Below are 14,976 nucleotides of genomic sequence, written 5' to 3'. Positions count from 1 at the left end.
TGTTGTTTGTTTGTTTGCTGTTGTTCTTTGTGGTTTTCTGAAACTTACCACATTTTCTGCAATAAGCAGACACTACTTCAACATGTAGAAAAAATATTTGGTTAACCAAAATATCCACTTTGAAATCAGATGCCATCCAGTAAATGGCGGGACCAGGACTCGAATCTAGGGCCTGACTTCAAACTACAACCCCCAGCCTGAGGGAGCACCCACTGTGACAGGAGTGGAGTGTCCAGCGGGGACCTCCAGGCCTACCCTGATGGTGGACGGAGGACCTGAGCCAGCAGTGCCTTCCACACTGGGCTGTCCAGAGCCCTTTCTCTGCAAGGGAGTCCACTCACTCCCGGGGCCTGAGGCCCAACCTCACCATCTCTAAAGACTTTGTCTCCAGAAGGTCGGCGACACTGTTGAGAGCACCAGGGCAGAGCCGTGGATGCACCAGAGGAGCTCCGCTGCCCTCCTTCGGGGGGTTCCAGGCCCTGCCCTTTGGCTTCTGCTCCACAGCACAGCCCAATCACCCTGGGCCATCTGCCTGGTTCTCAGCCCTCAGTCCGTGTCAGTGACAGTGGGGCCTGTGGCCAGCCCTGTGCCCTCCTTGGTTGTCAGAACAACCAGAGAGCACTGTGGAAAAGGCAGCTAGCGACAGAACAGACTGTCGGCTCTGACTACGGGACCTGGCACACAGACACAGGGCAGACACAGGTGACTTTCACACCTGGTGACTTCAGGCCTGTGTTCTCCTCTCCCAGGCTGCAGGAGGTGGGGGGGGGGGCCTAGGGGGAAGTTGTCATCAAACCTTCTGCCCAAGTGGCTGAGCAATGGGGGTGCTGATAGAGGCCACCTGATACCTTGTCCCCTGCAGCTACCCCCTAATGGGGCCAGAGAAGGTTCTAGAGCCAGTTAGATTTTTACACATGAGCAAACAGAGGGGTCCAGAGAAGGAGTACACTCAACGGAGGGAAACCTGCCCATTTATGATAAAGTCAGGTGAGCATTAGGAGAGGCAGACCTCACCTTGCAGCCCCATGCCTGGACCTCTGTCACTGAGATGACCCATGAGGACATGACCCCTGGCTCCACTTAGGAACATGTACTTCTTCCCGTCCCTGTCACCTTCAGTTTTACTAGATAAACACTAACCTAGCGGGCTTTGCCCAGAGTGCCTGCTTAAGGGGGTAAAAAAAATCCCCACAGCAGATTTACCTGGTACAGGAAGAGCCGCAGCCTGGTTCCAGATTTAGAAACCTTGAAGGTTTTTGCTTTGAAGGTTCTAGAGGTTTCTCACAGTACTGTAAGAGACTTGGATGAACATACCAGGTGATTTGCAGAGTGTCAGCAGGCCAGTTGCTGACCTACTAAATCCCCACAAGCTCGTGTGGGTAAAGACGCAGAAGGGCAGGGTGTGCAGCACCAGCCAGGGCCTCAACTCAAGTGGAGCTGAAGGGACAGAGGGGCCACCCTTGGCAGTAGTAAGATACTCCTAAGGCCCTGCAGTGACTTTCAGGGTGTCGTAGGGGACAGCAATTTGAGGGCTCCTCTCCGTGCTCTGTGCAAGGCCTTCAACTCTGGAGATGTAGTTCCTAGGAGTGTCCACCAGAGGGCACACCGACCACACTCTTGTCGATTCTGCAGCACCCGTCCCACTCAAGAGCTCACAAAACTCTGAGGACTGTGGAGGTTGGGGTGCCAGCTGAGATGTTGATCCGGAGTTAGGAATGCAGAGTGCTATCTACGGTCAGCCTCACTCTGAGAAAGTCGAAGCTCCTGCCTCTCTCTAGATCTGTCTGCCTTCCAAACCACCAGGCTGCTCAGGTGCCAAGTTATCTTCTGGGGAGTCCCAAAAGAGAGACCAAAGGCAAGAGACAGAGGGCCCTGTCGGCCCCAGCACTAGCCTCAGGTCTTTATTAAATGGAGATAGCAAAGCGAGAAAGCGAAGCCCACCCCCCACCCCCCGCCCCCCCCACCCCCGCAAGCCCATCTTTAACCTCTCTCTGGTAGGTTCAGTTGGAGGGCAGGGCACTCCCAGGAACTCTGGGAAGGAAGAGCCCACACCCTGAGGCTCTGAAGCACCTTGGTAACACATGGAAGTGGATCTTCTGGGTTCCCAGTGGCACTGTAGGGCACGACTCCGCCCCAGCCCTCAGGAATCGTGTCCACAGTGGGACCAGAGATCATTTACCTCAAAAGAACCACAAAGTCCTGTGATCATTAAGGAGTCTCTCTCTCTCTCTCTCTCTCTCTCTCTCTCTCTCTCTCTCTCTCTCTCTCTCTCTCTCCCTCCCTCCCTCCCTCCCTCCCTCCCTCCCCTTCCTCTCTCTGCACAGGCCCACCTCCCACCACTAACTGGGTCTCAGGATAGAGCACTTGAGAGAGCTGTTTCAGAACCAAGCTGACCTGAGAGAATCCAGGAAGATAAGGTAGGGGTAGGCAAGGAAGGACTTGGGCGGGGTGGGGGAGGGGGGGACGGGGAAGATGGAGGGAAGGAGAGTGTTTTATTTAATAATTATTAAATTATTAAATTTAAATTATCAAAGCAGTGGTAGATTGAAGGTACCAAGATATAGTAAAGTACTAAACAGCAGATATTATGTTATACAGAGTTTATTAAATGAGCATGAGGGGAGAAGGAAGGGGGGAGGGGTACCCCAGGGGGGGGAGAGAAGAAGGAGGAAGAGCAGGTGTATGTTTGTGGGAGGGAGGGAGGGGAGAGGGGGAGAGAGAGAGAGAACATAGAGGCTCTGTCTTTTATATGGCCCTGGGCAGGGCCATGCCCCCATGGCAGGTTAGGCAATGACATCACAGGTAGGTGGACTGAAACAGAATCCTAACAGGGAGTGCTACCTGGAGGGCTGCATATGCCACACGGTGTGTCCCTGTCCTGTTCTTCTCAGGCACCATAATGCCCATCTGCCGTTTGGAATACTTGGGCGATGCCTACAGTCCCAATCTCCCAGGCCCCAGATGGTCTCCCCTGTGTAGACATGTGTGAGGGGCCATGCATCTGTGATTGGAGTGGGCTTCAGTGGGCTTGAGGGTAGGAAATGGTATCCACCCATGGGTGCATCTGATAGGCCCGTGTTTGTACATGGGGATGTCTGTCTAGTAAGATGTCCAGGCATGAACACCAGCGTGTGTACATGCCTATGAATGTGAGTGGGTGGGGAACTTGGGGTCATATGTGCCTCACAGGCCCGTGCCCCCTCCTCAACCACAAAGACAGCACTAACTAGGTTCCTAGGGTCCAGGAGAAAGGCTGAAATGGTTTTCTCTTCTGCCTACCCTTTCCCATGCCCCACGACCAGCAGGAGAATCTGAGGGAGAGTGGCCAGCTGATACCCCAGACTACGCAAAGGGAGGCTGCTGATGTTGGGCGCTAAGTGGATTATGGAGTAGGAGTGGGGGGACCTGATGGACCCAGGAAGGACCGAGAGCCCTGGGCAAAGGCCTGGTTCACTCCTCTTGCTCCCATGGCAAGACTGAGCTGCCCTTTCTCAACCCCTTTCTCTTGAGTTCGGGGTTCCCAGTGCAAGGATTTGAAGTCTCCCCTTGAATGAGTCTTTATCCCCTTAAAGAATGCAGTACCTAGCCAGGTGGTGGTGCTCGCCTTGAATCCCAGCACATGGTGGGCAGAGGCAGGTGGGTCTCTGTGAGGCAGAGGCTGGCCTGGTCTACAGAGTGAGTTCGAGGACAGTCAGGGAGGGCTACAAGAAAAACCCTGTCTTGGATAAAAAGGAAAGGGGTGGGGGAAGGGGGAAGAGAGAGACAGAGACAGAGAGACAGAGGGAGCTCAGTGGTTCAGAGCACAAGCCACTCTTCCTGAGAACCCGAGTTTGGTTCTCAGACCCCACATCAAGTTGTTCACAGCCACTTGTACTGCTAGCTTCAGTGTGTTCCAGTGCTCTCTTTTGGCCACTGAAGAGACTGCATGTATACAGTAAATGCACGCGCGCGCGCGCACACACACACACACACACACACACACACACACACACACACACAAATAAATTAATTGACTCTACATTCTCATTGGTATAGTGTTCTTAGATCCGAATTTGGATTTCAGATTGTAAAAATTCTAACACAAATAAGCCCCTCGTGTTTTACAGAAAGTAATTGTACTAAAACAATTATTCACTTTTTTAAAAATTCAAATATAACCAAACAGCCTTTGCTTTTATTTGCTAAATCTGGTAAGTGTATATTAAAGTCTACCACAGGACACAAAGAGGATAAAATGAAAAGAAAAGTAAAAATACTTCTCATAAATAATAATCTATATTTGTAAATGGCATTGAATTAAAAATTGTTACAGAGGCACACACCTTTAATCTCAGCACTCGGGAGGCAGAGGTAGGCGGATTGCTGCAAGTTTGAGGCCAGCCTGGTCTACAAAGTGAGTCTAGGACAGCTAAGGCTATATAGAGAAACCCTGTCTCAAAAAACAAACAAACAAACAAAAAATTATTAGAGACAAAAAAGGATATCATATCTGGATAAAAGATCAATCTATCAGAAGATTTAATAACTGTAAGTATATAAATGCCCAATGACAGAGTCCCCAAACATACAAAGCAAATATTGACAAAAACCTAAGACAAACTCTACAATAGTTAGAAATTTTGATATCTTACCTTCAGTAAGGCCTAGAACTGGCAGATTTAAGGTCAGTACAGAGATGGGGACCTAAACAACACTCACAAGCAAGTAGACCATGTGGCCTGCTCATTCCTGTCAGTGTTCACTGAAGTTTAATTCCCTCTGTGAGACAGAGGGAGACAGAGAGGAGACAAAACCATGTGACTGACTTTTGGAGGCAGGCCCTGTGGGCAGTGAGAAGGTTGGTGGGGTCACACAGCTGGGACTCGGTCCCATGGGAACATGGCTGTATAAAAAGAGGAACAGCGCCTGAGTTAGGACAGGAATGTCCTCTCGCTGGGTGACATCCTATAGTGCTTTGTGACAGGTGGGGCCCTTGCCAGGTCCTGGGCTCTGACCTTCTCAGTGCTCTAAACTCGGAGCCAGGTAAACCGCTTTGGTCTGTAAGCCGCCCTGTCTGTAGTGTTCTGCCATAGCAAAAGCAACCAGACTATGACAGAGAAGCATCACCCAACACCAGCTTCTTCCCAGACCATGACGGGCAGTCACCAAAGCTTGGTACATATTAAAAACTGAAATCACCCAGAAGCACAATCTTTAACCACAGTGGACCACAACTAGAAATGACAACAGAAGAAAAGCTGGAGGATTCACAAATGCACAGAACTTTAAACAATGCCTTCTCACAGAACCAATGTGTTAATGAAAAGAAAAAAAAAATCAGCAGAGAAATGGGTGGGTGGGTGGGGGGAGTAAAATTCTTGGAGAAAGAGCAAAAGCACCACATATTAAAACTCCCAGGATCCCATGGGAACTGTCCTTAGAGGGACATTTACAGTGAGCCGTGGCTGCACTGGATGAGAGGAACTGTGGCCTCTCTCTAAACCCTAAGGTACTGGAATGTGAGGCACAAACCTAACTCAGAACAGAAGGGACAGGAATGACACAAATTAGAATAGAGATAAACAAAACAGACCGGAAAAACGTCAGAGGAAAGCAAGTCACCCGAAGCTGCTTCTTTGAGACCCACAGAACCGGCGTTTGTGTAAGGAAGAGGTGCGTGCTCGCTGCTCTCACTGAATGCAGGGCTGTGGCTTTGGCTGTCCCTGCCTGCTCCGGCTCCCATCTCTACCTCCAGTGCACTAGCACCATAGGTCAGCTGCTGTTTGTACTCAGTTTTACATGGGTGCTGGGGAACTGAACTCTGGCCCTCACACTTGGGCGGAGAGCACACCACCCTCTGAGCCATCTTCCCAGCCCTTTCTTTCTGAACTTTTACTTTCAATTTTTATATTTTGGTTTTGGTTAGCTTGTTTGTTTTGCTGTTTCCGTTTGAGGCAGGGTCTATGTAGTCCTTGCTTCCTAAGAACTTGCTCGCCATATAGACCAGGCTGGCCTCGAACTCAAAGATCCTCCCACCCCCTGCCTCCCCACCACACTCGTTGGGACTGTTTCTTTCAATAAGGCATGAGTGGTTAGGTTAGCACTGTTGGGGACCAGTGACCCTACTCCAGGACCCTTTGTGGGGAAGGAGGCAGCTCAACTCTTGGGGATCTGATGCTCTCTTCAGACCGTTGATTCAGAAAGGTGTTTGTCTAGAGCCCTGGGGAATCTGGCCTGACAGGTGCCCCATGGCTGTTCTCTCTTTCTGGAACCTTCCAGCCAAGCTAGCAGCAAATTGCTTGGGCCCTGCTGGGATGTGTAGCCTTGGCTGACGTCCCCTATATCCCCTGTCTTCTGTGTCTGGGTGAGAAGGAAGATGTCTCCCCGTGTTAATTGGCGCTAATGAATTCTCGCAGCCCCTCGTGCTTCTCTCCCTCTGCTGCGGCAGGAAGCTGCTGACAACAGCACTTTGGCATTGTTCTCTGTGCACTGAAAACCAAGCAGCCCCTTGGCTGCCTGAGGTGCCCTGCTGGGTGAGAAGAGGAGGGAGATCTAGGATGTGTGTGAGGTTTAAAATAGAGCCAGGGCCCTCTGAAGTGCTTTCAACATGTCTTACTCATGGACCCATAAGTACATGGGAAGCCTGATTAAAATTCCTGTTGTATGATGAATGCATACATGTATATACTTGTATGTATGCACGCATGCATGTCTATTATGCACGTATGTGTGTGTATATGTGTGTATGCATGTTCATGTGTGTATAAGTCAAAGGTCAACCTCAGGTGTTGTCCTTTAGACACCAGCTAACTTGGGAATTTTTTTTTTTTTTTTTTGAGACAGGGTCTCCCGCTGGCCTAGCGCTCAGCATGTAGTCTGGGGTCTCTGTCTGGCGAGCCCTGGGGGTCCACTCATCTCTGCACACTCAGAGATGGAATTACAGGGATGCACTACCATCCCAGCTTTTTAAAAATATGGGTTCTGGGGATCAAACACAGGCCCTCGTGTGCACTCACCAAGCAATTTATTCATAGCTGTTTCCTTGGCTTTCCAAACCTTCCCTCGTATGTGAGACACAGCTACTGTATTTTGAGTCCTTGTTCTGGAAGTCCCTGTACCAGGCTATAGACAGACCTGTACCCATGAGGTGGGCAGTGTCATTGCCCACTTTTGACAAAGGAAGAAGTTGGGGGCCAGATGGTCTAAGTAATTTAATTAAGGTCACAGAGCTAGGACCAGGGAGGCAGGATTTACAGTCAAGTTGACTGGCTCTAAAGCCCCCCACTCGCCCTACACCGATGTTTTTTGCTTTTTCTGAAATAGGATCTCACTACTTGGCCCAGGTTGGTGTAGAACTCATCCTGTAGATCAGATGGTTCTTGAACTTGCGATCTTCACGCCTGACCCTTGGCCTATTGAGGGGTTAAGATGCTAATGCCAAATCATCTTTACTCTGATTTACAACCCCAGAGCATCCCGTGACCTTCACGTATCCCTGGAACCCTTGTTCCTTAATAGTGAGCATCACCTATGACATTTCTGTTACTTGAAAGTAAGGGATACATCTCCTAGGAGAGAACAGAGGCGCTAGCCCCCGTGCCCAAGGCTGATTACAATATCCCAGCCAGAGAGAAAGGAGGCACATGTTTTGGGCGATGAATTAAATTGACATAAGATAATCTGGGGCAAAACCGTATTTAATTATGTTGGTGTGTTGGGGAGTCCCACAGGAGACCCAAAGATGGGTCAGATAATTGTCATCTACGTAGCGTAATACAGAATGGAGTCTTGGGGACTTGGGGCTTCTGAGCGTGTTGGAGACAAGTCATGGGAAGGGGGCGGGGTTAACAACGGGCTTCTTTTGCAGAGAACATCTCCTAGGTGATAGAAGCTGTCGGGGGCAGCATCATTCTGATATAATTTACCAGTGTGGATGTTGATTTCTCGGAAGTACAGCTTTGCAGCATTCCTATGCCTTCAGTTCCTCAGAATAGCTGCCTCAAAATACATCAAGGAAGTGTATTTCAGGGTGGCATATTCTGGTTTCCTAAAGTCATATTTTTGGGTGGTATGCTGAGTCCCAAAAAGTAAAAAGCAGAGGCAAGGGAAGAGTCATGTGGCTTCAGTGCAGCCAGGACCTCAAGAGCTGCTATGATTAAGATTGACATCCTCACCTTGTCCTTCCGGTGGGGATAAGAAGCTAATCAAGAAAGCCACGTTGACAATAGAACACAGGAGAGGTGGTTTCCGGGCCTGAACAGGAGCAGATGGTTCTTGGACCTTGCAAAGAATCTGCATTTCAAAAGCCTTTTGTTATTTACGTGTTGCATACGTGTGCAGGTGTGCACATGTCACAGCACACACGGTGAAGTGAGAGGGCGTGTGAGAATCGGTTCTCGCCTGCCCTGTGGGCTGCAGGAGCAGAACTCGGGTCATCAGGCTTGGAGCTTCATCTTGAGGAGGTGCCAAGTCTGAGGAGTTCCGTGGTGGGAGAGGACAGTGCAGCTGGGGGAGAGGGAGGAGATTCCTTCTCATGACAATGCCCTCCACCAAGACTGGGAGAAAATTGCTCATTGTGGGACTAGGCTGAGAGGGACGGAAGTGAGCAGGGCTGGAGACACTGTTCTAGAAGAGGAGACATCTGGGAAGGGGTGTCTGGCCTTTGCGTGGAGTTCAAAGTCTTCCTCCCAGCCTCTGAGGCCACATTCTTGTTCTCCAAATAGAGGAGGCTTCTCCCATGAGGCATTTGGGATCTGCTCTTTCCATCACCAGAGGCACCTTACGGACAAGAAGGAGGAACTGTCAAAGCTCCTGTCCACCTCAGCCTCCTGACCCTCACCTTACCTCTGCACTCTGTCATCCTTGTGGAGCCCCTTGTCTTCAGCGCAAGGCTAGAAAAGCCTCTGACTCAGGTAGTGAAGCGAAGACTAGAGTCCACCTGTGTGACTCAGGAGGTGGGCAATGATGGCGTCTGTGTGCCTTCTCTGACAGGGTGCTCACAGTGCCTGAAACAGTGCTTTGCAGCCTGAGGTGGTGTGGGAAGGCCCCGGAGCCCACTCCACGCCCCAGAAGTTTCTGATCCGCAGTCCTGGGGGTCGGGATTGGGAATCTGCATTTCTAACACATTCCCAGGGTGGCACTCATAGCATTCCACCCCAGTTTACACCAGGGTTACTGGCGCCCTCTGTTGGTGATTGTCAGGGCAGCAGGCCTTTCTCTAACGTGTACCGCTAACATCCAGCGCATGGTAGGAGGGGCCTATCTTAATGAGAGACTCTCTGCTGAGCCCTCTAAGACAGCACTCCAGGAACAGTGGCAGTTGCAGAGAGATGTGAATGGCTAGGATCAAGAGACTGGATTGCGGTGCTGGAGAGATGGCTCAGAGGTTAAGAGCACTGGCTGCTCTTTCAGAGGTCCTGAATTCAATTCCCAGCAACCACATGGTGGCTCACAACCATCTGTAATGAGATCTGGCACCCTCTTCTGGCCTGTGGGTGTACATATGCAGGCAGAACACTGTTTGCATAATAATAAAAAAAGAAATCTTAGAGGGGGGGGGAGGCTAGATTGCATATCTCATCTTGAATACACTTCTTGGGCATGTTTTATAATGGTCATTCAGGGGCATTGCAGACACCAGAATAACTCAGAAAAGCTGCCCTTTTTACTTAAAAAAAAAAAAAAAAGACATCTAAGGTTTGGATCAGGTGATGAAGCCCTTGCTGCGTAAGCATAAGGACCTGAGTTCGAATCCTGAGCACGTACATACGAAGCTGGGTGCAGCAGTGTGCCTATAACTGGGAAAGCAGAGACAGGTGAGTCCCAGGGGCTTGCCTGCCAGCCAGTCTAGACAAACTCCTGAGCTCCGGGTCCAAACGACTCCATCTCAAAATATAATTAGGCAGGATGAGGCTGTCACACAGCAGCCATCTCCCTCTGCCACTGAGGAGGGTCTCTGAGCCTTCGGGTTCCCAAGACACCTCGTGCGTGATAATGAACCTGTCACTGTCTCCTGTTGCTTTCCGGTTTACTTCACAAGTTGCGTTGTTGAAGCTCCCTTCCCCCTCGGATAGTTAAGATGTGTGTGCGTCTCTGAATCGCAGTCTGCGGATAGGAACTAGGGCTGGGTGGGCTGTGGGAGTTTTGTAAGCCCCGTGCTCCCAGGCCTGGAACTGGAGCTGTAAGAGTCCAGTTGGCCTGAGCTCAGCCACCTTAACAATAGCATCATAGGCTGATAGCAAGAACAAACAGAACATGTTAACATTGCTAGCCGAGCAAGAGCCCCCCACCTCACCCTGCTGGCTTGGAATTTACTCTGCTTGGAACTTACCGGCCTCCGAGAAGATATGTGGCATCCATATATCTTACCTCAAACATCTGCCAGAATCAACTGCCCCCAACTCCCAAAAGGTCACCTTTGTTAGCCGATCAGTTGTTAACTAACCATTGTTGCTGAATTCTGCTTCTCTAAAGGGTATTTAAACCCTCGTTTTTGCAGGACGGGGTCCTCAACTCTTCTGAGATTGATGGACCCCGACGTGTCGGCTCAATAAAATTCCTTTGATTTTTGCATCGACTCTGGACTCTGACTCTCAGCTGGGCTTCCAGGAATAGACTCTGATGACCTGAGTCTAACAGAGCCCTTGATTCCCTGCCCTTTGCCCTGATCCTTAATGGACCCTGCATGTCCGCAGGAAGCAGAGCACAGGGGAAGTGGGTGTCACCAAGATGAGATTCAGTCCTGGAAAAGCAGGTCACCTGCTAAAGCTAAGCGTCTGAGGCACAGCCAAAGTGGAGCTGTGCCTGGGCCCTCAGCCTTCTTTGGTACTGTGGGCCTAAGTGAGAAGCCAGGTGGCCACAGTGCATTTATTTTATTCTCTGAGAAGTGGAGATGACAATAGTTGTCTATTGTACTGTCACTCCAAGATTCCTGCAGCCTTTCAGCTGTGTATAGCAGCAGTAAGGGGTGGTACCAGAGCCCTCTGCTTTCTCTCAGTGGTGTCTAGTAGCAAATCTTTTTACATTGATTGATTGATTGAACTGTGGGTTATGCATATGCCACAGCATACAGGTAGGGGTTGGAGGAGCACTTACTGGAGTCACTTCTTCCATCATGTGGGGTCTGGAAATCATTCTTTTTTGTTGTTGTTGTTGTTAGTTAGTTAGTTTGTTTATTTGTTGGTTGGTTTTTCAAGATAGGGTTTCTCTGTGTAGCCTTGGCTGTCCTAGACTCACTTTTTAGGCCAGGCTGGCCTTGAAGTCACAGCAATCCTCCTGCCTCTGCCTCCTGGGTGCTAGGACTAAAGGTGTGCACACTATGCCCCGCCCCTGGGAATCATCTTAGCAGCAGGCACCTTTACTTGCTGAGCCACCTCCCTAACCCCCAGTAGTAGATATCTAAGACCAAGGCCACTGTGCTGGACAGGAGCGTGCGGTGTGGAAAGTTAAATAACTATCTACCGCCCTCCCCCACGGTTGAGATGTGGGGAAGGTGGGATTTGAACCCAGGCCTCTGGAGCTGGGCTTCAGACCACACTGTACTCTGTAAATACGGGGCAGGATTTTGGATGCCCTCAGCCTCTGGCTGCCCATACAGTGCGGAGGAGGAGCCCTGCGGGGCCAGCTGTCTGTTCTCCCATCCTAACCATGCTTGGGAAAACAAAGCCTTGGAGGACCCCTGAGGACCCTAGTTCTGTGGCTCCTCCCTCCCCCAACTACCCAACCTCATACACACGCTTGTACACATACAAGAGCAGAGTCCCCCCCCCACACACACACACTCTCTCATCCTTACAGAGAAGGTGAGGGACCAAGAGCCTGCAGCTCAGTGGAGGCAGGTCTGCCTGCTGTCAGGTGGCCCATCACTTTTGACCCCACAGATACCGAGGGGAAGGAAGGTCCTGCCTGCCCAAATCTCCCCCACTCAAGTCAGTACGATGAGAATCTATATGTCAGCAGTGGAGAAAAGCTGAGGGGAATGAGAAAAGATGAGGAGCACAGGCCTGGAGAGGTGGCTCAGTGGGTAAGCACCTGTACTCTTTCAAGGACCCCACTTGTATTCCCAGCACTCACACTGGGTGGCTCACCATCTCCTGTAATTTCGGCTCCAGGAGGCCCTATCTGTCCCCTCTGGTTTCTGCTGGGCACCTGCACTCATTTGCAGATGAGGAAAATGAAGCCACAGTCACAGGGTGACAGAGGCTGACGCAGGCGTGAGGGGGACAAAGTACCATAAGCTGAGAGGCAGGGCGCGGTGCGGGAGGTGAGTCTGTGGCAGCAGGTGAGCCACAGGTGGGGCTCTCCATGCGAAAGGCACAGGGGGCCTGGAGATTAGATCTGTAGAAAGGAAACTGGCTGGGCTGCAGGGTCAGGAGGGAGAGGCTGTAAGGCAAAGAGAAAAAGAAGGAGAAATGCTGCCTTGAGAATCATAAACAGGGAAGCGGGGAGCTGCCATCTCCAGGCCTTGCCAGGTAGAAGAGCAAGGCCTGGAATCCTGGAGCTCACTCAGTTCATTCTCATAGGAACACACACACACACACACACACACACACACACACACACACACACACACACGAGAGACAGAGACAAAGGAAAAGTGAAACCCTGATTAAGCACACATAGTGGGCTCAGGCTGGGTATTAAACCCTCCTTGGGTGCATCCCAGAGGGCTTCCTGGAGGAAGCAGAGATAGATGGAGGAAGCAATGAAAAAAAGCAGCACCTAGAGCTGCAGACCAGGGAATGGCAAGGGTTAAGGTGAGACAGTAGACCCAGAGAGACAAGGGCTGGAGGCGGGTCCCCAGGACTCTGTTCTGGCCTCTGCCTGAGGAACAGCAGAGAGCCTCTGAAAGCTCTTACAGAACGCATACCCATGTGTTTGAGCAGAAGTACAGGAACCTCTCGCTAGAGAACAGATGGTGAGCACTGGAGGCAGGCGGCCAAGGCCTACTGAAGCAAAAAGAAAAAAGAAAAGAAAAGGAAAGGAAAAATGCTGAGCTGGAGGGAAGATGGAAAGGGGGCGGGGAAAGGCTGGGCTGCTGCCATGGGGCCAGTGAGACGGGCAGAACAGGAAGGCTAAGTAGCCGAGGGTGGCTAGAAGGTGGCAAAACTCACGTCCCCCCTCCCCCCCCCCCCCCCGCTCCTTGCTGTAGGACAGCATCTGTCTTTGGTACCCAGGGGATGCCTACTTCCTGGAAAACTAGAGCCTCCTGCAGGCCAGGAACAAGCTTCCTCCATTCTGCACAAAGGCACCGGATACATGACTATGCCAAGGCTGGCAAGTGAGTATCTAAGGCCAGTGAAGAAGCCTCGTGTCTGGAGGGCCTGATACCTTGCTGCGTGGAGAGGGACCTGCATCAGATGCCCATGGAGGCCTTCTCGTGGCAGCTGGAAGCTACCCAGAATCTCCTAGGTGTCTGTCTTGGAGAAAAGGGGGCGAGGTAGCCACAGCTCATACAAAGTGACAAGGAAAAAGAAGTGTGACTAGGGCAGCATCGGGAGAGCTACATAGAGACGCCATTTGAGCTGGGTTTTGGAGGACGGATATGAGTTTTGTCATGCTAAGAACAAGGGAGAAAGGCATTGGAGGTTGAGGAAAGAGTGCGGGAACGCATCGGGTGTGAATGCCTCTAAAAGACACTGTAGCTGATGATAGGAACCCTTCTTCACCCCAAGATTTGTAACCTACAACCCAGGTTAACCTATGTTTGGTTTTACATGTAGCTCCATGCATGATGCAAGGAGCTCAGACTGGAGCTACACGGTACAGCTACAGGTAAGAGCTAGGGATTCCCCCCACTTCTGTCTAGGATGTGCCTGGAAGCGGAAGGTTCTAGACTCTCAGCCCAAAAGCACGGCACTGAGGAAAAGAGTGTGGTTAAGCTCTGTACCCTCCATGACTGACAGCAGCCGGGTGACTTCACCCTCCTCCAACGGCACCCCAGCAGTGCCCTTGAAAACACATTTTGCCAGCCTCAGGGGCCACTGTATGTCTTCTTCCATTCCTCGGGTCTCTTTCCAGTTAAACCGCCTGATTCCACTTGTGTTCCTAAGCTTGGATCCAAGTGGACCAAACCTGGATAGGCGCTGTGTCTGAAGCACAGGCCCGCTGCTGCTGGCCGTGTGCCATGGAGAGGCTCACAGCTCTGAGTCCCTTCCTCGGGTTGATCCTAGACACGGCATCAGAGGACTGGTCGTCTCACTGGGCACTTTGTTTATCCAGATTCCCTTTCTTTCTGTCTGTGGAGATGGAAATGTGACAGAGACAGAAGAAGTGAGCCAGCAGTGTGTGGGGGATCCAGAGGGTCTCTTCTCTGTCTTGGGAGCCTGTCACGTGGGTCCTGGGGATGGCAGATTGATGCTCCTAATTACACTTGGCTCAAGATGACACTAAGTATTTGTCTTGTTCCCAGAGCCCACAACAACAGCAGACAGTGGGGAAGATGCCAAGAGGCATGCTGGGTAACTGAGGATGACAATCTGGGATGGGAAGTGAGATGGGTGATGGGTGTTGCTTGCTGGTGTTCTTGGCTGGTCTGTCAGTGCTTTCTAGTAGGGTCACAGGGCTGGAGTAGCCTGGCAAGGATGAATCCCCCCTCCTGTCTTAAGGCTCAGCTACTTGAGACCACCTGTCCCAACATGGATCCAAATCCCATTGGTAGTAGCCAACTGGCTGATGGAAAATGTTTTTATGAGTCTAGTTTACATTTCTTCTGCTGGTAGAATGCTTATTTTGCTTAAATTGTGCTGTGTGTGTGCCTGCCTCTGTGTGTGTGTGTGTGTGTGTGTGTGTGTATGTGTGTGTGTGTGTGTGTTGCTGGTAATGGAACCTGGAGCCTTGTGCATAGTAGGCAAGCATTCTATCCTTGAGATACCCCCTAACTTTGTATATATATGCACATGTTTGTGATGACCAGAAGTCAATACTACGCATCTTTCTCAATCTCTCTCTACCTTTACTTGTAACCAGTTTTTTGTTACTTTGCTTCTTTCTTCCACT

Source organism: Acomys russatus, chromosome 14, assembly GCF_903995435.1.
Source record: "Acomys russatus chromosome 14, mAcoRus1.1, whole genome shotgun sequence".
In the NCBI taxonomy this organism is placed as follows: Eukaryota; Metazoa; Chordata; class Mammalia; order Rodentia; family Muridae; genus Acomys; species Acomys russatus.
This window is presented reverse-complemented; position numbering follows the sequence as displayed.